The sequence below is a fragment of the Maniola hyperantus genome, chromosome 5, assembly GCF_902806685.2.
Source record: "Maniola hyperantus chromosome 5, iAphHyp1.2, whole genome shotgun sequence".
NCBI lineage: Eukaryota > Metazoa > Arthropoda > Insecta > Lepidoptera > Nymphalidae > Maniola > Maniola hyperantus.
In genome coordinates, this window is record NC_048540.1 from 7,254,393 (window position 1) to 7,281,559 (window position 27,167).

The following is a 27,167-nucleotide window of genomic DNA, read 5'->3' on the forward strand; positions in this document are numbered from 1 at the left end:
AATAGTAGAATGAGCAGCGATAAAAGGAATAAAACCAACGTAAGCGTCGCCTTTTCATATCTACCATTGTAAATATTTTGACAGATAATAATTCCTGTGGGCCGTTCTCTGAAGTTTATCTATCCCTTTCGAGCAGTTTGTCATACTTCTGAAGAATAACATGCCTATATAGAGAATAATTTTTCTCATCCTGGAAGCCATTTGAATTTATCCGAAAGCAAAAAAGTCGGTTTTTTTAATTTTTTTACTTATTTTACATCCATCCATACCTACTAATATTACAAATGCGAAAGTGTGTTTAACTAATCGACTTAACTTTTGGCATAGAGATGGTTGAAAAGACGGAGGGTAACATAGGCTACTTTTAATCCCAGAAAATCAAAGTGTTCCCACAGGATTTTTAAAAACCTAAATCCATGTGAACAAAGTCGCAGATGGGAATCAGCTAGTGGCGATATAATTAAAATAAATAGAAATTCATTTACATTCACTATGGTGACTCAGGCTAAGATATTTATTAATTTGTTAATATTTACACAATTTATTAATAGGACTATTGTTTGGAGTTTCTTTACATAATCAAATAAGAAATGAGGATATCCAACATAGAACCAGAGTAACCGACATAGCTCAAACGATTTGCAGGGAAACGCTGGATTCAGGCGGCGCAGGACCGTGGCGTCTGGAAATCCCTACAAGAAGCCTATGTCAAGCAGAACGTTTGTCGGTTGGCAATCTTGATGAACAAATCATCTCGAAATAATAATACGCAAGCTAACCAAAACAATGAAATAATTCCCGCACTGTGAGAGATGTTTATTTTTTTATTCAGCAACAATAAATACACGCTTATTTTATTTACCTAGGTACATTCACATGTGAGCAATTTCCAAAGCCGGATTAAATGTGAATAGGCTTCTGTATTGTACTTTGTTATTTGAGCGTTGCATAAAATATGAACTGTAGCCTCACTTCACAAGCATTTAAAAAGTAAAAATCTCTATGAGTGTTTACGAAAATTTTAATTTAAAAAAAAATTATAATATACTTATAGTAAGCGACAGGTTGAAATGGCAATCGGGGTGGGAACGCCCCGCACCCGTGCTAACCCAGTGCAGGCGAGTGCAAGGCGTCCCCCCCGCCTCATACCCCGGTTGCCATTTCGACCTTTCGCGCACTATACTAAACTATATCATTTAGATATCTACATATTTCTGATTCGCCATAATGGGTTCTGGAAATTGGGTTGTTATCACTGTTTTGTAATAACCTCAGTAACTTGTTATTTCTGCTTAGCACATAAATCTAAATATTTATCAGACTATTGGGTGTATGTTATATTAGGGGTCGCGAAGCTTTGTTGTGATCATTTATAATTTGTCGTAGATGGTAATGTTTGCTCTATTAGGTGAGAGGAATAATGTCTCTAAATTGACTTTGGGATGCATTTTGGGAGTGGCTAACGTCTTATCAGCAAGACTGCCAAGCGATTTAGCGTTCCAGTGCAAATCAAATTAATAAGTAGAATCTTACCTAATTACCTATTATAATCTTTTTTTTTCATTTATTAGGATCACCAACAGCTAATCATCAACATCAAACACAAAATTAAAAATACAAAAGTTCTTAAATATAAAATGACGAGCTAATTGAAGGTAATCACCGCATTCGAATAAAGTGTCAGAAGAATCTTGATCAGACTAACAATCTAAGCCATGGAGGGAACAATTTTTTGAAGGTATAGTACCAACTTCTCTCAGCGGATCATTGACTTTAGGCAACGTTAGACAAACAGAAAATTAGTACAATGTAAACAAACCGGTCAATTGCGAGTAGGACTCCCACACGAAGGGTTCTGTATCATCGTACAAGACAAAACACCATGTAGGTATCTACTTTAAATAAAAATTTGTATAGCGGAAGTCATTGACAACCTATCTACTCGTATTAGGTACAATACCTGCTTTATAATTTGTTTAGCGCTAAAATTATAGAGTACTTACAATGTCGTAGCATGTCTATTCCACGAGTTCACGCTAAAGTTATTTCCTATATATTTCCCAGCAAACCGACACCGACAGATAGACATCCGACCCGCAATTGGAATATCGGTATCCGGCAGTTCCAAATCTCATAACAAGTCGTTGGACAGTTTAAGAGATTCCTGATTTGATTTAATGCCAAAAATAAACAGAAACTAAGGCACGTTGTGCTGTCTAGGTACTGATTCTGAGCAATACTAAAACAACAACTAAATTTTAGAGTAGGTATTCGAACCCTCTTCTTACTAGCTAATGTAATATGAAAAGGACAGACACAGTTTGACAGTTTTAAATTTAATTTAGAGCTGTCAAACCACGAGACTTTAGCTGCGAGTCGCGAGCCTATTGTATAAATTTGTAGCGTGCACTAAAATTTAGAGTCTTTAGATGTAAAATTCATGTTCCGTCCTTTTTTAGCAACATTAAAAAGAAAAAGATGCAGATACTCTAAATTTACTTTTGAGAAAGACAGCAGAATTGGCGGCGGGTTTTTCATATTTTTGGCCTTATTAGGTTACTCACTAATTTTGATGAGCATCTCAACCCCTTGCCGACCTCTTGAACACGGGTCTCATCTCATAATGAGAAGGGTTAAGACTTAGTCCCTCACTCTGAACAAGTATGGATTGGTAGACTTTAAGGACGGCAGACGAGAGAGCAGACGACGGAGAGGCACACAACTTTGAGAATTTTCGGGTAAGCAGGGGAGGCTTCCACCACCGTCAAAACAAGTGATATTTAATTGCTTTTAAAACGCACTTATCTTTGAAAAGTTTGAGAATTGAACGGGGGGTCCAAGGTATCCAAAAAAGTTAAGGGGTCCCAAGTAAGAAAAAATAAAAAAAAAATTCTTACACGATTTCCTATCTTTTTCATTGAAAACAGGCGAATATCGGATCCGCAATGGAATAGAAGAGTAATTTCAGATATATCGGTAGTTTCAAAGCTCATGACAAGTCGTATAACATATACATCATAGAGAGAGAGCCAGCGCGTGCCAGACCTTCGTTATTTTATAAATGCTGAAAGTTTATCTGCGTATTGTCCCCAACACAGGGAGGAACGATCAGCGACTATGAAGTTTGGATTATGGTGACTTTTGGAGATAATAGGTAATAAAGGTGTAAAAAAATCTTACGTCAAAGTTTTGTTCGGAATAGTATTTGAAATCACGTCATGTATTGCCAAACACTTAGTATCGTGGCAATCCCCTTCCAGACACCCTTAAACTTTAACAGTTTATTAAATTTTAAGGGTGTTTAGCATGGGTCGAAACTTTTAGATTTTATAAAATTACGAAGGTCGCCCTTTGTTTTTCAAGTGTATCCTGTATTCTTACTCTCTGTAAATCTATTAACAATAAAGTTGTTTTAAAATTAAATTAAAATTAAAGTTTGGCACGCGCTGGCTCTTAGTTCATTACGTTTTGTGTCAAAAAAGAAAATTTAACTCCCACATTTCGTGGTGACTTAGCTTAGGTATATACCGAACTCTAATGCAAACACCAAAACTAGTAAGTAATTCTTGGGATTTGATTAATGGTCGAACTTCCTGCCATCGCCATTTCGTTCTAATAAGATCAATTTTCGGTAACTACGCACACATTGAAGCACTTGGCTAAGCTTTCGTATATATTAGCAATTAATTACGAGGGAAACTTGATACGATGTCATTTTTCTTTATAGCTTTTGATTGATAGCGAAGTTTTAATCATCGGCCGTCATACGAAAATGAAAGTTATGGAAAAAATCCTAAAAGAAAATATTGTAAAGGACCAACTGCTGATCGACAAAATTCCTATTAAAATACGACCTCTACTTGAGTTTTTGCTTGAGAGTTCTCCATAATGTTCTAAAAGGTGTGTGGAATCTGGAATTCGCACTTGGCCAGCGTGGTAGACTAACCCTTCTCACTGAGAGACCCGTGCTCTGTAGTAAGTCGACGATGGGTTGGTCATGATGATTATGATGATCTTTTCACACTATTTCAAGGTTCAAAGAATTATTTGGTTTATGTTTTTGTAAATCTAAATATATAAAAGGAAAAGGTGACTGACTGACTGACTGACTGATCTATTAACGCACAGCTCAAACTACTGGACGGATCGGGTTGAAATTTGGCATGCAGATAGCTATTATGACGTAACATCCGCTAAGAAAGGATTTTTGAAAATTCAACCCCTAAGGGGGTGAAATAGGGGTTTGAAGTTTGTGTAGTCCATGCGGACGTAGTCGCGAGCATAAGCTAGTTATATGTATGGTTATCATTCCCCAGTCCCAACAAACAACTATTACTATTGCTGTTGTAAGCCGATTTAAATTCAGTGCGCCAATATGCAAAGTTCACTGAGAAACTTTAGACAGGAAATACGAATTTCGTGAATACTAGTTTAAAATGGGCGACGCTGAGTCGAAATGTTATGTTTAAAGTTATTATAGTGACATAGTTATAAGATATTTTAAGGCACCAGCCACGTTGCGGCAGAGTTTTTAATGGGACGTCTGGGACGTTTGTTGATTGTTGATGTCAATCGGTTTATTCACATACTCAAATTGATATAATTTATAAAATAAAGTGTTAAAAAACAAGTTATTTACACAAGCATGCTATTTTTTCTTCTATTAATATAAAATTCAAAATTCTGACTGACTGTCTGACTGACTGACTAACTGACTGATATTTTTTTTTAAATTCTTTATTCAGCCAAATAATAACTATACAATTTTACGCTTGACATCCTAAAACTCTGCTGAGTTCGTATGGATGTTGCACATTCCTCTAATACATATATCAACGCACAGCCTAAACCGCTGGTCCTGGAGACATGAAATTTGGAGAGTATGTTGTAAAGAGTAGATATCAACTAAGAAAGGATATTTCGAAATTCCACCACAGTGGGTTAAATGGGTATTTGAAATTTATGTAATCCATGCGGACGAAGTCGCGAGCGTATGCTAGTTATCAAATAAAATTTAAAAAAAATGAAATGCCTTGGATTGAAATATTATTTTACCTACTATCACAATCCGAAAAGTCTTGAAATAGGTCAACTGAATCATGTTCCCCTTTCTGAAACCCTTTTCTATAATGAACTACAAAAACATAACCGCCCATAGTTCCGCGCCGTTTATTCTTCGTCGGGTCATAAAGCAGTCATCTGATAATGAAAAGTATACCTATTTGCATCAAATTTATTTCGAGTAAAGCAAGAATAAACTAGCAATTTGTTTTACGTCTCCTTTCGTTCGCTAGGGCAAAAAGAGAAAGAAGAAAAAGAGAAGGGCAAAGTAAATAAATCTCTGTCTTCGATAGATTTGTTTTTGGAGTCGTGGACATTTTGAATTTGTCACTGTCTTCACAAGATCCATGTTGTGAAATGGACCTCAATTGACTCTCTGGATACTCTGGTATACCCTAGGTATAGGTACGTAACGGATCCCTACTGTTTGAAATAAGTTAAATATGCCTATAGATAATAATTATACTATGCATATTTATAATTAATAAAATGACTGCCCTTTAATTTAGGTACAAATAGTAATTAATTTGGTCCATTCATAAATTACATGATTAACATGCTTGGTTTAACCAATTTTGACAAAATTAGATGAGATTAGAGGTAAGTACAGATTACAAAGATAGCTAGCATTTCGGAGCCGGAAATAGGCTACTTTTTATCCCAGAACATCAAAAAAATCCACGAGGTTTTCAAAAAACCCGAATAGACGTCGATGATATACAAGGCATCATCTACTACTTTTTCGTTCCCAAGGGATTCTTACACGGCATAAATCCACGCGAACGAAGTTGCGGGCATGATCTAATATATGAAATTTTACCGGCTAAGTTTATTCATACTAATATTACAAATGTGTTACAAGTGTGAGTGAAAGTGTGTCTGTCTGCCTGTCTGTCTGCTTTTCACGGCAACAGTTCAACCGATTTCGATGAAATTTGGTACAGAGATAGCTGACATACCGGGGAAGGACATAGGCTTTTGATCCCGGAAAATATAAGAGTTCCCACGGGATTTAAAAAAAATTAAATTCACGCGGACCGAGTCGCGGGCATCATCTAGTACTTATATAATTTAACAGTTTTATTGTTGAACATATAACAATATTGATAAACTAGTAGGATATAATTTAAAACTTTAGTAAAGTTGAAGGAAATAAAGTACCATCTCATTATCTTAAAATGGTCGTGCAAAGCTTTTAAATTAATAAATGACTTTCAGAACTAAGTTCGCCACAATTTTGCGGAGGTAATTTTAAGTTTTGGAATTTCTTGTTTCTGAACTGGTAATCAAGATATTACCAATTTTTGGTGTACAAAATACCAATCATTAAAGTGTTATAGAAGTGCAAATTTTTTTTAGGTGCGTTTAACGAATTTGAGATTAAAACTGCATGGTTGCGTCACCGACATGGTAATGTTAATAGTGGTCGAGCCTCGAAATGCCGATAGATTTAAAAACTAATGTTAATCTCGTAGCTTTAGTTTTAAGTTCGCGTAAAAATTATCCCCACTATAATATCATCTTACAAATTCAACAACCGACCATCAAAAAGTGTAATTTATTACCAATTTTGAATAAAATATTTGACTATGACTTTGACCAATCGTTGTAAGTACATTACGCAAATGGCAGACAAAACCACGCAAATCTTCTTACATTAGGTAAATATTTAAAAGATTGCTCTCACAAAGGAATGTTGGATCAAGTTAAAAGTAAACTCGGACGGAGATATAAGATATCAAGTGACGTCCATTATCGCCTGTCTTTGAGAAGGGTCTAGACAAGGCCGACACAGCACATATTCATATTACACATGTGTCTGCCCGTCGCTTTTACTTAAATATTAAATACGTCATATGAAATGGTTTTCATACAATTCGATTAAATTCCCTTGCTAGTTTTTTAGTGCTATTTGCACCAATACATAGCGTGATATTTCATTGAAAAAAGCTTGAAAGCGCGTACCCTATATTCCTATCGGGATATGAGGCGGGGGGACGCTCCGCACACTCGCATGTCACCCGCGCTTGCCCGCACCGAGTTAGCGCAGGGGCTGTGCGGGTGTGCGGGGCGTTCCCTCTCCGATTGAATGCGTAGATACTTAGACCTTTAGACGTGATCAATATACCTATATTTTTTCGGAACTCTTATCAACTAGATGATGCCCGTGATTTTATTCGCGTGGATATAATGCCGTCTCCAGACAGTCGGCCAGACTACAAAAATTTCAAACCCCTATTTTACCCCCTTAGGGGTTGAATTTTCAAAAATCCTTTCTTAGCGGATATCTACGTCATAATAGCTATCTGCATGCCAAATTTCAGCCCGATCCGTACAGTAGTTTCAGCTGTGCGTTGATAGATCAGTCAGTCAGTCAGTCAGTCACCTTTTCCTTATATATATTTAAGACAAGCTTATGCTCGCGACTTTGTCCGCGTGGACTACACAAATTTCAAACCCCTATTTTACCCCCTTAGGGGTTGAATTTTCAAATATCCTTTCATAGCGGATGCCTACGTCATAATAGCTATCTGCATGCCAAATTATTAATTTTAGAAAACAGTATTGTAACTATAAACCTTGCTAACTTACACAATATCACATTTTTAACTTTTCTTTCAACATTATTTTTGGATTATTCAAAAACTCCAAAATATTATCGATTCAAACCCAATACAAAACCATCGTGTGAACTAATTTTCCTCTCTACCGAACAATGATGAGATGCGTACATTTGAGTCTAACTGATGTGCAACCGCTATTGATTGAACTGCTAACTAGGTCTACCGCAATAAACAATGATAGAATGCATCACAAAAAGATAGTAGGTACCTAAACATTTTTTCTATCCAAATCGAACATTGTAATTTTCATAGTTCCAGAAAAATAACTAAAAATCTCATAGAGATAAATAAACACCAAGTTCTTTGACAACGCCAGTTATTCCAAAATTGCCTAATAAGTTCCAATAACGGTTGAATAAAATTATTCCTCTAATCGTTTCCCTTTCAGTGACTACATATTTTCCAACACATTACTCTCCTGTGGTTAATTTACCTAATGATTTGAAAATTTATAATAATTAGTACCTAGTACCTACCTACTTAATATTATGTATATTTATTAATATTCCTCACTAACTGTTCTCTCTATAGTATAAAGATTTTAACTTACCCAATCGGGGAAACCCGTTGGCAATCGGGGTAAGAAGCGGGGCGATGCCCCGCGTCATCCAGTACCGGGTTAGCCCGATTGCTATCTCGACCTGTCGCGTACTATGTTTCACCAAGATAATCTTAATAACTGATTGAAAGACATTATATTGCAGATCAAAAAGTAACAGACGAGGTAGAAAATATTGTACATCGACCTTTAGAAAGAGATACCTAGTGGTTTCGTAGAGCTTTGTCTTTGTCGTTGAGACCAACAATACGTCACATAGGTATGAGAGACAGAGACAACGCTCTACAAAGCCGAAATCTCATTCTAAAGGTCTATGTACAATATTTCTTGCCGGCTACTGTAAATAGATATTGGCGCGAGGTTTACGCACCTTTCGACACCTACGAACTAGCTTCATAAAATGACGGTCCGTTACCAGGGTTGTGTGCTTGTAGCTACAAATAATAACAATATCTTTAGAAATGTCAATAATTTGCGATGCGCAAGAAGGTATTCGTCTAACAATAATATAATAATTGTTGAACAAAGTTATCGGATACGAAAAAAGACAGCGTCTTCCCCAGACAGATTTCAAAGCGGAAAAATTGCGTTTGAGCTTCTACCTACTTTGTAAGTCAAACTGCTTGAATCCTCACTTGACTTGATTATAAATAATGTGACTTGCTATCTACTTAATAAATGTTTTATTCCGAAGTGCCTTATTAAAGCCAGTATTGAGTCTTAATTAACATAAATCCTCAATCAAAGTTTAACTTCATACAAATATAATAAAAAAAAACCGGCCAAGCGCAAATCAGACGCGCATCGAGGGTTCGGTACTCGGCTATTTTTTCGAAATTTTGCTCGAATAATTTGCACGATAAATCAAAAACGATTATGCATAAAAATAAATAAAAATCTGTTTTAGAATATACTTGATATAGTTTGAGATAACTATAAATTATAACATATACCTATATATTTGAAATTGATATATATTGATAACTATAACTATATATTTGAAAATTGAAAATACGGACGGACGGACGAACGGATGGACGGACGAACGGACGCACGGACATACGGATGGACGGACTGACCGACAGACCTGTTCAGACAGAGAGGTTCCTTTTTACCTTTTGAAGTACGGAACACTAAAAATCTAGCTAACCCACCCCACCCCGGCTTCAGCAGGAATTTTTGAAAATCGGTGAAGGGATAGGATTTCCAAAAATCCTTTCTTAGTGAGTGTCTAGTCATATAGTCATGTCAAAGGCACCTACTGTTAAAATTTCAAGTTTCTAACCCCAGAAGTTTAGCCTGTGCCGTGCGTTGATACGAGTAGATCAGTCAGTCAATCAGGTCGTCTTTTGATAATATGTATCTGTAGATGTTACTCTGACTTTGTTCTTGAAATCGATCGGTCTAGATTCTATCTTGAAATTATAATAATATCTTTAAGTAAAATCTCAGCTCTAAATGCAGCTTTATCCTTGATATAATATTTTTAGGTAGGTAGTCGTGACCTTTCGAATATCACTTTCTTTTACCGTAGAGCTTTAGGCACTTAATTAATTGACTCAGCAAATTCCCATTTTCTTAGCAGAAAAAAGCTGACACGCCGTTAAACAGTCATTTATAACAAAGTTTTCGGCTGGTTTTTGGTACACAAAAGTAACAGCAAAGTAGGTATAGTCCCAAGACAGGTATTGACGCGAAATTACATTTAAGTTTTTACTTCTGCTTAGGCATCTTTGTAACTTAAGCCGGTTAATCTGAACCCCCATCTGACCCCATTGTAGGTCGCTATCAATTACAAGATGATCCTCGTGACTTCGTTCGCGTGTATTTAGGTCTTTAAAAATCCCTTGGAAATGCTTTTGATTTTCCACCATAAAAAGTAGTTTGTCATCGGGATGCAAGCTACCTCTGTGACAAACGTCAAAATTGGTTTAGCAGATGGTCCGTGAAAACGTAGCAGACAGACAGATAGACATTCACGCTATGCAAAAAAGGTGACTGACTGACTGACTAATCTAAAACTACTGGACGGATCGGGCTGCAATTTGGCATGCAGATAGCTATTATGACGTTGGCATCCGCTAAGAAAATAGGGGTTAGCCTAGTTATTGAGACATCAGCCTCCTATTCGGAGGGGGCTTCGGTTCCGGGCACCGACCTGTCTCTAACTTTTGAAGTTATGTGCGTTTTAAGAAATTAAATATCATTGGCTTTAAAAAGAAAAATATCGTGAGGTTCATGAGGGATATAATAAACTTTTAGAATATTTTTAAAAGTTTATGAAATCTTCAAACATGAGCCGCGCTAAACTGTCTTTTGCCATGTTCCAAGGAGCCACTCTTGAAAAATGAACAGGAAGATTGGTATTATTTTTTCTTGTAAAAATGAGTTCTCAAATTATGCGTTCGCTAATATTATCATTTTCTTTCTGAGAATTTCAGGTGGTACCTACTTATCGGTTTCTTTTTTATTCAATAACTAGCTTCCGCTTAGACTTCATCCGCGTGGACTATACAGATTTAAAACCCCTATTTCACTCCCTTAAGGTTTGAATTTTCAAAAATCCTTTCTTATCTGATGCTTTAGTCATAATAGCCCGAAAAAATCGAAACCGAAATTTCAGCCCGATCAGTCCAGTAGTTTGAGCTGTGCGTTGATAGATCAGTCATTCTTAAACATTCTTTATTAAAAGGTATAACCCAACAACAACTTAATACATTGAAAACGAAAATAAAAATATTAAATAAGAATGAATAATTAAAAATTATAGTTATTGAATTTCTTTATGTGTTTTGTTTTCTTCATTATTATTTATAAAGACTGACCTGTTAAAAATATTAGATCTAAAATATAATATAGGTAAAAGCTGAATATCAGATATTACGAGCAGGTAATACAAATATCTTTTAACAAATATACTTATCTACTTAGTGTTATTTTTAACAGCTCCGAGTCTTTTTATTTCTAATTCCCACCATGTCCAAACTTTATTGTGCGCTATAAAACGTACACCATTTCGTCAATCCCCAAAATTCATTCCCAAATTGTTTCCGCAATCAATTGTGATAGGTGTTTTAAAGGCTTAGTGGAAGCTCGGTTTTGTGTCCCTATTTCACGCTCAATCCGATAAATTTCTGCAAAAGCTTAAATTGAAGCACTATAACTAATATAACCTACCTACTTTTCTTAAATCGTTATGCAGAAATTGCTTGCTTGTTCCATCATCAACATAATCAACCCATCACCGGCTCACTACAGAGCACGGGTCTCCTCTCAGAGTGAGAAGGGTTTGGCCATGTGCGGATTTGTAGATTTCACACGCCTTTGAGAACATTATGGACTCTCAGGCATGCAGGTTTCCTCACGATGTTTTTTCTTCACCGTTAGAGAAAGTTATATTGTTTTATCAGAATATCACAACTTAAATACAAAAGAAAACTATTTATAATTTTTAGATATCACAAAAAAAAATTATATTTACAAATATACGCCGTCCAAATGGTCATTTATGGGCATTGTGCCCAATACACTGGCGCTATTACCTCGCTGAATGGCAAGGCCTAATCGTTGAGCGAAATAAGCACCTTGGGTCACCAGACGCGTGGATCAGCTTTTGGCACACGACGTTTATAAAAGCTGTATAGTTATATTTACTGAGTGACATAGGCTATATTTTATTCTCAAAAAGAATTAATAAGCTACCCGTGCGAGGCCGGGGAGGGTCGCTAGTCTGCTATAAGTGCAATCACCTGGAAAGCCTGTCGCTTCAATACAAGCCTTCATAAGCTTCACGAATTGCCGGCAAAATAAATCAGAAACGATATAACTTGTTATCCATCGTAATCCTCTTAGATAGCTACTTAGGATAAATGCCTATATGAGAATTTTCACTTAGAAAATTAAGTAAGCTTTCTTCATTTCAATTATTAATTCATTTTTGCCAACTTAATTATTATGTTTTACATGACGTATACCTGATAGCGCTTAGTGGGTGGTCTGATCGGCTTTCTAGGAATATGCTGGTAATTGATGTTTAAATTTGAAATCAATCGTACCATTATCTGAACTTTACCCTTATTACGGAACGCGATTTCTTGCTCAACTATTAAATAGAGGTGAAAGTACGGTTCACTTCACCTAAAATCAACCAATAATATTGGAGTTAAAGCTAAAAACTCCACAAACGATTGAAGTTAGAATTTCTTCACTCACTGCGAAGAATTTTATTATAATAGCTAAGCCGTACGTCTCGTGAAGTAGTACGTATTTTAAAAGTGTCTACCTACGATGTCTACAGAGATAGGTATCTACAGTTGAAGTAAACTATTCTTGTAATGTTAACAACTTTTTTTCAAGATTAATTTTAAACTTTACATTTATTTTTAAATACCTAATATTTTTTGATCTCCAATCTCCAAATACCGTGAGTAATCACGAAAAATTAGAAAATATATTGTAATTTAGATAATTAGCAATGAAACATTACTAGATAACGACTAATAATCGAAAAATTTAAAAATTATATAGTTTCCAGAACGGAAAAAAGACGACAAAGCGTTTGAACCCGGACTCAGGGATCTAAGCAGAAAAGTGTAAGTAATGACGACGTCTTTTTTTCTCTTCTTCTCTTAATCTTGTAGGTAGTAAGTAGGCTTGTACCTATAGGTACTTGTATTTGCGACTTGAGCCGTCGGATTTCTATCATGCTTTTCCTTTGTTGTTTGCGTGAATTTAAACTTTATTAGATCCTGTGGGAACTATTTTGAATTTCTGGGATGAAAATTAGCCTAATGAAATAATGATAAAATATAGTGTTATAGGGAGACGTTTTACTCCATTTTCATTATTTCATCTCCGTTTCCCGGCAAGTGCTGGTGAAAATAAAAGTTTTCTGAAAACCAGGTTCATTGTTATGAACTCGACAACTTTTTTAATTCTTGACTGCTTAATATTTCGCAACTGAGGACCTGGTTCAGTTTCAACAGGTTCTATTTTTTTTAATTTCTTATGTAAGGAAAACAACTAAGTAATTAGTTCTCAATTTTTTCGCAAGTTTTTCCCTGTAGGTTTGAATTAGGTACTAACAAAGGTACTACCGTACTAAGTATTCCATGGTATGAGAAGTTTAATTCTGAATCTCAAATTAAAATAACGGTAGATATTAATAATTAAACAGAATGTTGGCACTTATATAAGTATGACAATTATCAACTTCTAAAACATTTCAAAATTGTTTCCGCAACCATTGTGCAATTGGAGTTTTAAAGATAACTTCAGTCAGCCTTAATTTGTGGCTTAACGTTTCTCATTCAGTTTCGTGGGAATTACCGTCAACTGTGAATAGCACTGAAATTAACTTTTGTAAATCTCACCGTCACTCGCCCCATACAAACGTAGTTTGATTCCCATTTCTAACCTAACCATTCAAACTTGATATCATTGTGTAGACACGTCCTAGAAACTAGCATATGTCTGTGGTTTGCTATATTTTCGTAAAAATTACTAGTTTGAAAGTTACACGTGTTTAAATATTTGTATGTAAAAAAACAACAAAACAAGTAATCTTAGAATAATCAGCGTAAGTAATGTTTGTATGGAGAAGCGCGTGTGAATAGTCTAACCTTGTTTAAGTTAAGCTGACCAACCTAATTAACTACATGTTTCCTCAAAGATACACAGTTAACTAATAGGTCCAAAGGTAAAAACACGGAAACTCTACACAAGTCAACTGTTAGCTTCAGTTTTCTTATAATGAGATCGAGGGGAATTTCAAGTTAGAATAAAGAGCAGGTGTCCCCTATAAGTTTTTTGCTTCCCCGTAAACATCGATTTTCTTAATAAACTCTCAAGAAACCCTTTACAAGTAACTCACATAATATTAGGTACCAGAAAGGTTGTTTTTGAATAAATAGTATGTACTAGAAAGGTTTTTGTGAATAAATAGTATGTTCCACATATTGCGCAGATCCTGCTAAATCTTGTAAAGATATAAAAAGAAAATTCCTGACGCACTTACCGACTGTCTTAAACGCCCAGCCCAAACTCTTCGAGGCTTTGACCTTGAAAGCCGATGCCCACACAACCTCGGTGAAAGATTTCGTGTGACAAGGAATAATGTCAGATTTTTCAAAACTTCCTCGACATAGGAAATGAAGAGAATAATATTATAATTATATTTTAACCAAGCAATGCCACGGGTGGTTACTAATACCAAAATAAAGGTGATAAAATATTATGCCCAATGCCGCGTAAAGGCATTAAGAAACGCACGCGTCGCGTTTTTCAAATTTAAACATGCATGTGCCCGATTTGGTCACGAAAACGATCCTATTTTATTTCATTGATAAAATAAGTTAGAAAAGTTTACATTATTTCCATAATAAACCGGTGTTTCAACTAGTCAATTCAGTATCTTTTTATCAAACGTCATAACACGCGTTTAGTATGGGAGCTTCTATGAAATACTGGCATGTGACGTCACTACGATTTGACGTGCTTTTCAATAATTTAAAATGGTCATTACACTTTAAACTAATAAAGGACGTGGATTTTACTCATTTTGGTAGACCCTGTAATTATTATCACTGAGAAATAATTTATTTTTGACATAGGCAAATGCCTACCGTATAAAGGCTAAATCGACACTTCCACTAATTATATTTTGCATATTTTTTACTGCTTCGATCCTAATATCAAAGCATTAGAGAGCACGAAAATGGGCTTAAAAGATAATGACCCTTAGTGGGACGCTGGAGATCCCTTTAATTCTCTGTTGGAAGCCAGAGACTTAGTAAGTTATTAACCAGGGTACAATTTCTAAAAATCATTATTTTCATGGTCGGATATTTGTGTAAATTATTTTGTAAATAAAATAAAATGACAGTGACATTACAGCATACCTACTGCTTATTATACTCTAAAAATTGTACCACTGCCAAGGGTCACTGGTAGAGATCTCTTATAATAAATAAGTGCTATAGCTTGTTAACTTATCTTTTATTTTTCCTATTTCAAATTTTTGGTTAAGACGTCTATCTCCTATTCGGAAGTTCGGGGCTACGATCTCGCGCACGCATCTCTGAACTCTATGTAGTTATGTGTTTTCTAAGCAGTTAAATATCACTTGCTTTAACAGTGAAGGAAAACATCGCGAGGGAATCTGCTTGCCTGAGAATTTTCTGTAATGTTCCCCAAGGTGTGTGAAGTCTGCCAATCCACACTTCGCCAGCGTGGCAGAATGTGGTCTAAACCCTTCTCATTCTGAGAGGAGACCTATACTCAGTAGTGGGCTGGCGATGGGTTGACCATGCTGATGATGGTAAATTTTTGGTACAAATAAGTTTTAAAAAAAATGGGTGTATTTAGAAAGGATTTACACATACTATGTCACCCGAGTGAATCCAGAATGGATCGACTAGTTATCTGTTATCAAAACAAATATACCTCAATTAGTCTCAGCCATTGGCTGCACTTGGCCAGCGTGGTATACTACGGCCAAACCCTTCTCGTACTGATAGGAGACCCGTTCTCTGTAGTTAGCCGACTATGGGTTGATCATGATGATGACTCTGAGCGTAGAAATTTATTACATAAACAACTTTTTTAACAGCTGGTTTCTCAGATCCCTAAACTACTATAGTTGTTGTGACATCACTGGCAGCTAAGTTCCCAGAGGAGTGGACCGTGAGATTAAAGCAATTTCATGCGAAACATGACCAGCCCCAGGAATAAAGATAGTACCAAAGTACACGGCACTAAATTTTACTTGAGATCCAATAAATAAAATAAGCATTGGCTCTTCAGTGTCTATTAAAAGTCCTAAAATTTTTTAGAGTATAAAATGTTTTTACTGTAGCCCACTTCCATCTTGAGTCAGCATCGATGCAAGCGCACTATAAGAGAATAAAGATGGCAGTTTCAGAACCCTAACACCAAATAATTGGAACAATCGTAAATAAACTTAGCGGTTCATCACGTAGAGAATACTAGGCGCGTCCCGTTGTCGATGTTTTGCTCAGTGACATTTACATTCTTACATTGTAGTTGGATAACTTATGTAATATTTTCTATCCTACCGGAAAGCTATCTTCCTATAATAAATCAGCCCTTACCCCAGTTTTTGGCTACTTAATGCTCCATTTGATTATCTTCGAAGCCATAGACATGTGACCATAGCTTTTCGGCTAAACGGGGGAACAAGATCCGAGAAATCGCCTGAATACCTTATCCTTGAACTTACCCTCTCACCCAATTATATTATTATATTATATTATTAATAAAATATTATCTTTTTAAGTCACGAAATAATCGAAGTCGAATTTTTACTTTGCTATATTACTTAGTTATAAATTATAATACCTACTCGTTTAACTAAAATACTGAAAGCTTTTCCTTTCTCTACTTATTTCTGTTATCACAGTATTGTAGAACGATTTAAGAAAAACTTCGTTCAAGTTATTGGTCCATAGAAGCGTTAAATTAACGCTACCATTAGAAAACATCTGTTGACTCCATCAACGAAATAGGTTAGTCTTTCGGCGTAAATATGAGATTTTGATAAAACATTAAAAATAAGATCGGAGAGACGGTTCAAATAATTGACTACCCTTTCCTATGCCGAATTTGGCTTTTCACGGATTTAGAAGCCATTGTAAGTGACGCCTAATGTTTCGCAGGCAGAATATCAAAGACGGATGGATCTGGAGGCAATCTTGTTGGCTTTGTGCCCTTCTTGACGTCTGCTTATATTGAAAAAGGGTTGTCCCTTTCACTTTTGACAAATGTGATAATGTGGTTCGCAATTCAGGCACGGTCCATAGAATTCAAACTTTGACTTCATAATGGCGATAGGGTCGACCTTGTTTTTCATGATCATTATTTTCGCTATTTTCCAAATAAAAACTTCTTTTCAAGGATATCACAAATGATGATCATTATGAGGAAAGATTTTCGCTGCATAGCCACCTCTTTTAATTTTGGTAGGCAAGCCCTGTTCGCAGGTATAGCCCCCATAATATTATATCATCCAGCCATTTGAATCTTTGGTGACCTAAAGATCTCTGCTTCCATTATTTCAAGACAACATGATTTTTTTCCAGTCTACGTCTATTTACATAAAATAAACAATTTATGACATGCACACAACTTTCAAGCGAAATCGTATCACCTTGTGAAATAAAATATCGATGATAGCTTTAACGATACTTTCATAGCATCATAATATGAGGGACCGCATATAGTAATAATAGTCGTAAAAGCAGCTTATAGCTTTAATAAAACGTTAGCTGTACATAAAAAAGTTCCATCGAAATCAAACAATCGTTATGAAAATCATATGCTGTACAATTAAATTATGGAAGCGGAAAATGGATACTCGTGCGATGAAAACCAAGTGCCTCATTAAAGCCAACATGGTACCGCATTGGTATCATATTATAGCTCTGATGAATTGCTGACAACTTCTAGCAAAACTCTTGTTCCTATGTACGAAAATATGTTTTTCTGATTCAATATTTCGCACAGCAAAATAGCAATGATCGTTTCAAATATTGTACTTACTTACTTACTTAGAAAAAAGTAACGCGCTTACTTAGAAAAAAGTAACATAGCCTATGATCGGATGGAACACTAAACTGAAGCCAACAACACCTCATTTATAAATATGAGTAATCTGGACTCGTTTCGATGTACCACAAATATTTGATATTGTCAAATCCGGTCTTGGTCGTGTCGTCACCATCTTCAGCGAGTTGTGCTGGTGCGGGTGATCGCAAAAGCTCGCACATCGCCCCCGTTTGGTGGTCTGTATTGTAGCGGTGCTATCCCATGGACCCATGCGGTCCATGGTCCGCGCGGGCAAACATGCGCCACGCATTTTCCAGGATAGAAAGTAGCCTAGCCTATGTGCTAATTTAGGGTTATAAGCAATGAAATGATAAGAATGAAAATATCCATCCATTCCACAGCTAAATCGGTCATTGACAATCCACACTCTCACACTTAAAAAATATTAGGATAAACCTGCACTGGATTTTGCAAACAATACCAGGCAATGCAAAAAAATCTAAGCCGATAGTAAAATTAATTAGAACAGAGCAAATCAAGCTTATTCAGAAGAGCTAATTGAATAAATTCATTTAGCCGTAAGGCGCCTTGTAATAATTATATCGGAGCATATATAATATCGGTTCGTTCGATCTAGAATTTTATTTCATTTTGTAAGTTAGCCAACTCCTAGGCTTAATCGAAGCGAGTTCTCAACGCCGCGTTGCTAATAAACTGGCTCCGTAACATACGATAAATAAAATCATTTTGATAAGTAGCTACATCAGTAAATTACATCATGCAATAAACATTTTGGTTATTAATACAGCTATTACCGGTATTTCGAAATATAGCTCCATACAAATGTTAATGATGACATTGTGCGGTAGCAATTAGGGGTTCCATTAACAACTAAATTAACGCCACTTTGATACAATTAACTTCTTTCCTTTAACATAAACTGCTGTTTTATGTTTCATATTAAGTACTTATATAATGTAACTACCTATTAAATATTATATAATGCCCGCTACTTCGTCCGTTTGGATTTAGGTTTTTGATTCACAAAAATTATGTTCAGAGTTTTACCACTTCACTAAATTTGTGGAAAGAGATAATCAGTTGGGATATTCAGCTTCTTACGGGATTTCGTGATATCTTTAGGATAGTTTTGAAATCCCTGTTTTCCTCTTTTCCCTACTACATACCTAACTTATAAATCTACTTTACAGTCATGATCTTTGAAGTCCGTTTCATTTGAATAAAAATCACGTTAAACTTTTAAGAAGTAAAATTCTTGCTCTTGAAAGAATGCTCTCAAGAGTTGAAAATACTTATTAAATACTTTTTGTAAGAGGGTTAACCCACTTATGCAAAAAAAATATTTTAAAAGCGCTGCAAAAACACGTAGCTTTGACAAGCTTGAATAAACTTTAGGTGCTTTGTATCCGGGTTTGGTTTTTCTACGGTAAAGTGGACATAGCAGATAACCTAGTGGTTAAGACCTGTTTGGGGGTCTAGCAATTAAAGCAACATATCACTTGCTTTAACGGAGAAGGTTCTCAAAATCATGTCAGTCATGTCATGACTGTATGGTGAACTATGGCTTAAACCCTTCTATATTCTGAGAGAGACCCATCCATAGTGACACGGAGATTGGTTGAGGAGATGATGATGATGATGATGATGTCTCTAATCGGTTCCTAATCGCTGGATAGGAACAATGAATCACTTGGCGGTATTGCTTTGCCAGTAAAGATGGCGGAATCCAGCCACCAATGGAAGTTATGGTTTCATAAAATGAGCCAGCTAAGAATCGAACGTGAGGAGACCTTCCACTTATAAGACAGCCACAAGGAAGATCGTCAAAATTCCCACTCTATAACCGGAAACGTATTTTATCCTGTGGGTAATGAAAGGAATTGCACACCACACTTAGAGTGTCCGAGGGACGTGAATAAATTGGGGAAATAAACGTAAAGAAAATGTATGGGAACGTAACAACACAAATAACATGCGTTTTTTTGGTCCCTTTCCAGTTATACACAAGTTGAAGTGACCCTATTATATCAATGTATTTAGTAGTATCCACAGGCGATTATTTTGTCATTCTCTGTCTGCGTTGTGTTGCTTTTTGAGGGTCGTTACCCCTTCCATTGATTTCTTTGACACAGTCATTAGTTGGGTTTCCAGTTTCTCCTCAGTACATGTGATATCAAAAAAAAATACCTACTGGTATCACTTTAAAGACTATACATCGATTATACAAACACCTAGGTCTCTATTAAAAGAATGGTGCTAGTTAGATGTACCTATACTAGTCCATACACTAAGTATTTACAGTTTACACTAAACATAGCACATTTAAAAGTAGTTACCTGTCAATTTAATTTACATGTATATTCAAATTATCCAACTTTTTACCTAAATAACCATGGCACCACTTTTCTTTATAAATAATATTATATACTGAAAATCCAGGAATATGAAGTGAAGTATTTAAAGGTGGAAAAGCACTCAAGCTATAAAGCGCACGAGCGAGCAAATAGGTCACTTGATTGTAAGTGATAACTTTCATTCACGGACCATCAAAGTCCAAAAGGAACACATTGGGATTTGCAGGAAGTTGGTCCATTTTGGTGACCTCTTTCACACAGCGATGTGCCTTTCAAGTGGAATTTCAGAGCTGGATCAACTTCAAATTTTACGATTTATACCTAGTGCTAGCAACATTGCCTTTGTTCAATGCTTTTTTTTCAAACATTTGTTTTGTTTTAGAATAGACAGATTATGTGCATTAAAAAAAACAAAGGTTCCGACGAATTGAGAACCTCCTCCTTTTTTGAAGTCGATTAAAAAGATGTTTTAATCGCAGATCAAAAGGCTAGAATCCCGATATAATTATTATAAAACTAGATGATTCCCGCGACTTCGTCCGCATGGGAATTTTCCGGGATAAAAAGTAGCCTATGTCCTTTCCCGGGATGCAAGCTATCTCTGTACCAGATTTCGTCAAAATCGGTTGAACGGATGGGCCGTGAAAGGCTGGCAGACAGACAGACAGACACACTTTTGCATTTATAATATTAGTTATAAAACTAGTTATTAAAAAAACAGAGTTATCGGGATAAGATATTTTTTATGTACATGCATAGTAGCCATTTTTTAATACGCCATCTTGGTTCTTTATTATTTGTTGTTAAAGCGGCAATACACACTCTGTGAAAATTTCAGCTCTCTACCTAATACTACTAAAACTGTGCTAATACGGCTCAAGAAATAGGTAAAGCTCGCTCAGACAGCGAGAGCTTAGCAGGTAATAGGGTCCCATTGGAACTCTTCGATTACGGAACCCAAAAATCACTGTGAGAACAAAAATATGAAGAACATAAGCGACTCTACATAATAGCTTTTTATTCGATGACAAAGGAATAAGTAAACACGACAACAGTTTAGTGAGTGGGATTTGAACCTCTTCGTAGTTCACCCGCTATTGATTTTTACTGAGTACAAAATAATGGTAAAAAAATTAAACAGACAATGATATTTACTATATCGAAAGACGAAGATTTTGACGACCTCCCTGGCGCAGTGGTGAGCGCTGTGGTCTTAATAGTGGGAGGTCCCGGGTTCGATTCCTGGCAGGGGTTTGGAATTTTATAATTTCTAAATTTCTAGTCTGGTCTGGTGGGAGGCTTCGGCCGTGGCTAGTTACCACCCTACCGGCAAAGCCGTGCCGCCAAGCGATTTAGCGTTCCGGTACGATGCCGTGTAGAAACCAAAGGGGTATGGGTTTAATAAAAACTGCCATACCCCTTCCAGGTTAGCCCGCTATCATCTTAGACTGCATCATCACTTTCCACCTGGTGAGATTGCAGTCAAGGGCTAGCTTGTATCTGAATATAAAAAAAAAAAAAAAAAACTTAGTACAAGCAAACTCAGAGGGACTTTGCGGGCAATCGCGATGGAGAGAACTAAGCTCGGAGTTTCTCTACGTGATCAAATCAGAAATGAAGAATTCCATATAGAAGAACCAGAGTAACTGACACAGCTAAACGTGTTGCGAAACTGAAGAGGCAATGGGTGGGCCATGTACCTATACCTACTTCGAAGAACCGATGGATGTTGGTCTCCCAAGAGAATGGCTACATCGCACAGGAAAGTGCAACGCAGCAAAACCTCCCACTAGGTGCATAGACAAATTTTTTTCTTAATTCCGATACAAGTCATTTTACCTGGTGGTGACGGGTAAGTGATTATGCTGTTTAAGATGGAAGTGGGCTAACCTGGAAGGAGTACCTATGGCAGTTTTTATGAAACCCATACACCTATGGTTTCTACACGGAATCGCACCGGAACGCTAAATCGCTTGGCGGCACGACTTTGCCAGTAGGGTGGTAACTAGTCACGGCGGAAGCCTTCCACCATACCGGAACAGAAATTTAGAAATTATCAAATTCCAAACCCCTGCCGGGAATTGAACCCGGGACCTCCCACTATTAAGACCACAGCGCTTACCACCGTGCCAGGGAGGTCAAACGAGTCAAACGAGTTGCAGGGAGCCGAGAGATTCAGACGGCGCGGCGCAAGAACATGGCATGTGGAAATCCATGCAAGAGACCTATGTCCAGCAGTGGATGTTTATCGGTTTAGGATGACGATATAACGAATCCAGAAATATGACTAATTGCATCGATGCCCCACACTAACGTAGGTAGGTCTTCTCCTTTATAGTCGTATTCCTCATTGCTGAGCGCCATGACTCTTTCCAGTAATCACATAATGGTAGGAGTTCCCTTGGAATTTTTTTTTTATTCAGATACAAGTTAGCCCTTGACTGCAATCTCACCTGGTGGTATGTAATGATGCAGTCTAAGATGGAAGTGGGCTAACCTGGAAGAGGTATGACAGTTTTAATTAAACCCATACCTTTTTGGTTTCTACTCGGCATCGTACTGGAACGCTATATCTCTTGGCGGTTTGGCTTTGCCGGTAGGGTGGTAACTAGCTACGGCCGAAGCCTCCCACCAGACCAGACCAGACGAGAAAAAAAGAAATTATAAAATCCTATCTAGACAATGCGCGACAACTGTGACGGGGGAGATGGCCAACTTACATGAGTTTAGTCAACATTGAACATGCAGGTGTTCACATAGTTCCCTTTACAGTTGTAGAATGTCTAGTCTGTACAGTGTCTGACCTACACTATATACATACTACTATATTACATAGTTCGAGGAGCCGCGATTATTTACATTACTCTATTGTAAATAGAGATCCTTACAAGAAAAACGAAACGGCCGCCTGCCTCAGACATCATCATGATCAACCCATCGCCAGCCCACTACTGCAGATAAGTCTTTATAAGAATATAGAACGGTTTAAGCCTTGAGAAGACCCCACTCAGAATGAGAAGAATTAAGGCCACAGTCCGATACGCTGGCTAAGTGCAAATTGCTAGACTTCGCACAGCTTTGAGAACACTATTCAAACACTTTTGAGTTTTACGAAACCTAGATACCTCATGGTTTTCGAAAATCGGTTAAGATCAAAATATTCCATTATTAAATTACATTTCAAAGAATTTTCTCCATTTTCCCTTATCATCCCTTTCAATTATTCGCATAAGTAATCCAATTACCCAACGAATGTTTTAATCATACCCAAGGCCGGTTGCGATTAAAGTAGACTTGGATCTACATCAAAGCTCAAGTTTGCTTCGCGACGATTAATAGGCACTAATTGGATCATGTCAAACTAACGTATAAGTTCCATGCATGTTGTAGCTTGGCAAAATTGTGTGGGTGCCACAGAATTCAGCTAGATAGAAGTAAGTTGGTCGTCGTGCCGCGCAAATGTCTAGTGACACATCAGCACGCGTAAAAACAGACATATAATAGGTATTGTATCGTTAACGTTTAATTTGAGCTGCTATTGAATGCTAGAAATAATATTCTTTCGATTTTTTTGTGTTACTAAAAATCAGGTTAGGTAGGTATGTCCTGATTTGCGATATGCGATTGTAATAATAAATAGACAGCAATTAAACAATCGATTTTCGATTTATTCGTCTTCGCAAAAAACTATCAAATAAAAATTGTCAATCGAAAAAATCAACTAGGTATAAGAAATCTACTATTGAATGAACAGGTATATCGAAGATTACGTACGTAGAATACTATGTAACTGCGTATGTGGCGCAAGCCACAAGGATTCCCGATATTAAAGATAACAACTACCATTTCTTTTACCTTATTTACAATTCCATGGCAGAGTACAAAATACTTAGGCGCCTGCGATGTGTAAGATCGCTGGAAGGCAAATTTGATATCAGCGCAGTAGATTACGCAACCATCGTACGAGGCATCTTATAGCAGAGTCGTTTTAACGATAAAGTCTTAGATTAAGGATTGGTCTCCAGTCGGATCGCAGTGGAGATCAATCCTTAATCTAAGGGTAAAGTGTTTCGTACAAAAAAACAACTTAATAATGTGTGATACTAACAATATGACTGGTTTACGTTTCCGTAAATTAAAATTGAACGCATTTTGAACTCATTCAAAATTAGTTTATTGTATTTAGGTGTAATATATGGATTCATACATACCTAATCATAATTTAACAATTTGGTATTGCCGCGGACTGAATTCGGCGCAATTTTATTATACCTAATGTTAATAATATATTTTATTCCTATAAGGCTCCGGTTTTCAAGCAATAATTCTCAATTTCTTACCTGAGTTGTAATGCATCCAAAGAATCCGACACGGACAAAATCGCATCTAACATAAGTCACAGAAACTACATATTATACGAGTCCAAGTCCATTCAAACGCCACGCACTGTTAGTCAAAGTTTATATTCAGTCGGCGCGGGAGTAAAGAGCGGGCGGGCGAGCAAGTGTGGATGCCGCGCGCCACCCGAGAAGTGGCGGGCTGGGCTGGTACGGCCACGGTAGGCGGGGGTTGTATCGAACGCATGCGTTTTTCATCCATGCCCGGTCTGGCTGACGTCACTTGTGATCCGACGGGGGCAAGTCAGACCTCGGCCTGGATAACCTCATACCGCACGTTCCAACCTCAAAAGAACCGAGAGAATCTATTTTATTTAATCGAGTAGATATACATTTCGGTTTAAATAAGTAGGTATATTATCATCTTAAAGAATTATTTTTATTGCTTAGGAATTTTTTAATTAAAGTCTTAGCCTTTGCTAGCGATTTCTTACACGTGGATTCATAATTTTTAAAATGCTTATGGGTTTATCCATTATTTTTCTTGCTTTTTAAAGCATCCTATAGAATTAATATTATATCCAAGAGAAAGAGAATTATTATATCCAAGGTTAGATAATCTTAACCTAATATATGCCGTCTAAAATACCTTTAGTCGTTTCGATGATTGGGCCGGACAAACAGGCAGATAGACAAAAATTAAAGAAATAGTTGCTTAGGTTTTATATCTTTTTATTTAATTTGTGTAAAAAGACAGATATTTTGAAATTACAGACGTAATATTTGCCTATACTTACTTTCCTTATATTGGATAGAATAGATACCTAGGTTTGCGCACGCTTTCGATCCGGTCTAATCCGGTCTAGGTCCTAAAAACCTAGTTTTAATGTTTTTAGGGTACGGAAAGCAATTATTATCGTGTCTCATGTCGCTACACAAATATAATTTTACTGTAACTTATCAAATTATGAATTTCATTTCAATTTCAATGAGACATTTTACCGCGATTAATAACCTCATCTAGTGACAGAAGGGCTGGCTCATTTTTTGCGCAACGGATCAGCCTGGCTGTCCAAATGGCGGAAATGCAGCCAATATTATTGGCTACATTCCACGCAGGCATGATTTGTATAGTAATTAGAGCTAGCCTAAAGTTTTATTATAATTATTTATTTTTTAATTGTAGAAAAAATAGGTATTATTTTATGTGGAAAGAATTAATATTTGAGCTAAGTTTAACCTAAGTGTTTCTTATCAATTGTGATAACTAAATAGGTATATTTTTATGCTAGAGTGTGGAAATAACCTTATGTATATACATTAGGTACACGTAGGAATCATATGAAACGGTTGTTTTGTAGGTACACTATTTGCAACAAACGTGCTTTCAAAGTGTCTCGTCGACGACGACAGAATAACTTGTGGCATCTCACTCTTAAATCTGTAGTCATTTAGATGGTTGGATTTTGCATTATCTCCCATCACGGAAACACTGAATAGCTCAAGAGTTGGGGTAACTATGGGTATTTACCAGAATCCTATACTGAAAATGTGCATTATTATTTAAATATTCGTCCGCGTAGATTTAGGTTTTTTAAAATCCCATAAGAACACTTGGTTTTATTTTCTGGGATATAAAGTAGCCTATGTATATCATTCTGCAGTCTTTAATAATTATTTTATCTCATGAACGTATTAAAAAAAGGTTTTTATACGCTCATGTTGTACCTATCGATGCAAAAAATTATGACGAGCCGTTGCTCCGTTGCGACATGATTGAAGGACAAACAAACACACTTTTAATATTAGTAGGGATAGATTTTTTCACGCAACCCATTTGACGTTCTTCATCATCATTGTCAGCCTGTGAACACGCATTGTTGGACACAGGTCTTTCCTAATGAGTACCACCTCTCCCGGTCCTTGGCCTATCCTCATCCAGCTACTTTCCACCAACTTCTTTAAAGCGTTGGTCCATCGTGCTGGAGGGCGCTTCACACTACGCAACGCACTCACCACTCTACTACGCGGTCTTTGACGTTAAGATTATACTCTATCCAAGGAAAGAAGATGGAGCGCTATACTAAATCCTTTCCGTGGATTTGGTAAATAATTAATTACTCCCACCAGCTCTGTGATGGTGACGCGGCAACTTTGCGAAACAACGTGGAGCTTGCTCACTGGGCTCATTTGTACCCTCGCTGCCGGTCTCTGCGGAATATGGTCACATTAACTATTCAGAAACATAGGTTTTGTATAGAAAGTCCTTCCACACTTACCTACACCACATTATTGTGTTAGCTTCGCGCTTTAAAACTGAGCTTTGTACAAAGGATACTTCTAATAATACATAATGTTCCCATCTTGTACGAAAAGGTTAAAAGTATTTGTTTCACAGCACCATTAAAAACTGAAGAACATAAATAAAGATATCTAAATATATAAAAGGAAAAGGTGACTGACTAACTGACTAACCGGCTGACTGACTGACTGATCTATTAACGCACAGCTCAAACTACTGGACGGATCGGGCTGTTTGGTAGGTATAGATAGCTATTATGATGTAGGCATTCGCTAAGAAAGAATTTTTGAAAATTCAATCCCTAAAGGGGTGAAATAGGGGTTGTTAGTTATTTAAACTAACACT

At 36.6% G+C, this 27,167-nt stretch overlaps 1 protein-coding gene across 6 annotated transcripts in view; it reads right to left on the bottom strand.

Annotated features, from left to right (window-relative positions):
• Window positions 1-24,703, bottom strand: part of LOC117982117 (uncharacterized) — a 140,921-nt gene extending 116,218 nt beyond the window's left edge. For 5 of the 6 annotated variants that reach the window (XM_034968412.2, XM_034968414.2, XM_069498839.1 and 2 more), the window contains exon 1: window positions 24,524-24,703. The gene's annotated coding sequence lies outside the window, so the exon portion shown is untranslated. The remainder of the gene's footprint in view (window positions 1-24,523) is intronic. The other variant, XM_069498837.1, reaches the window with a different exon arrangement.
• Window positions 24,704-27,167: the final 2,464 nt, after the last annotated feature.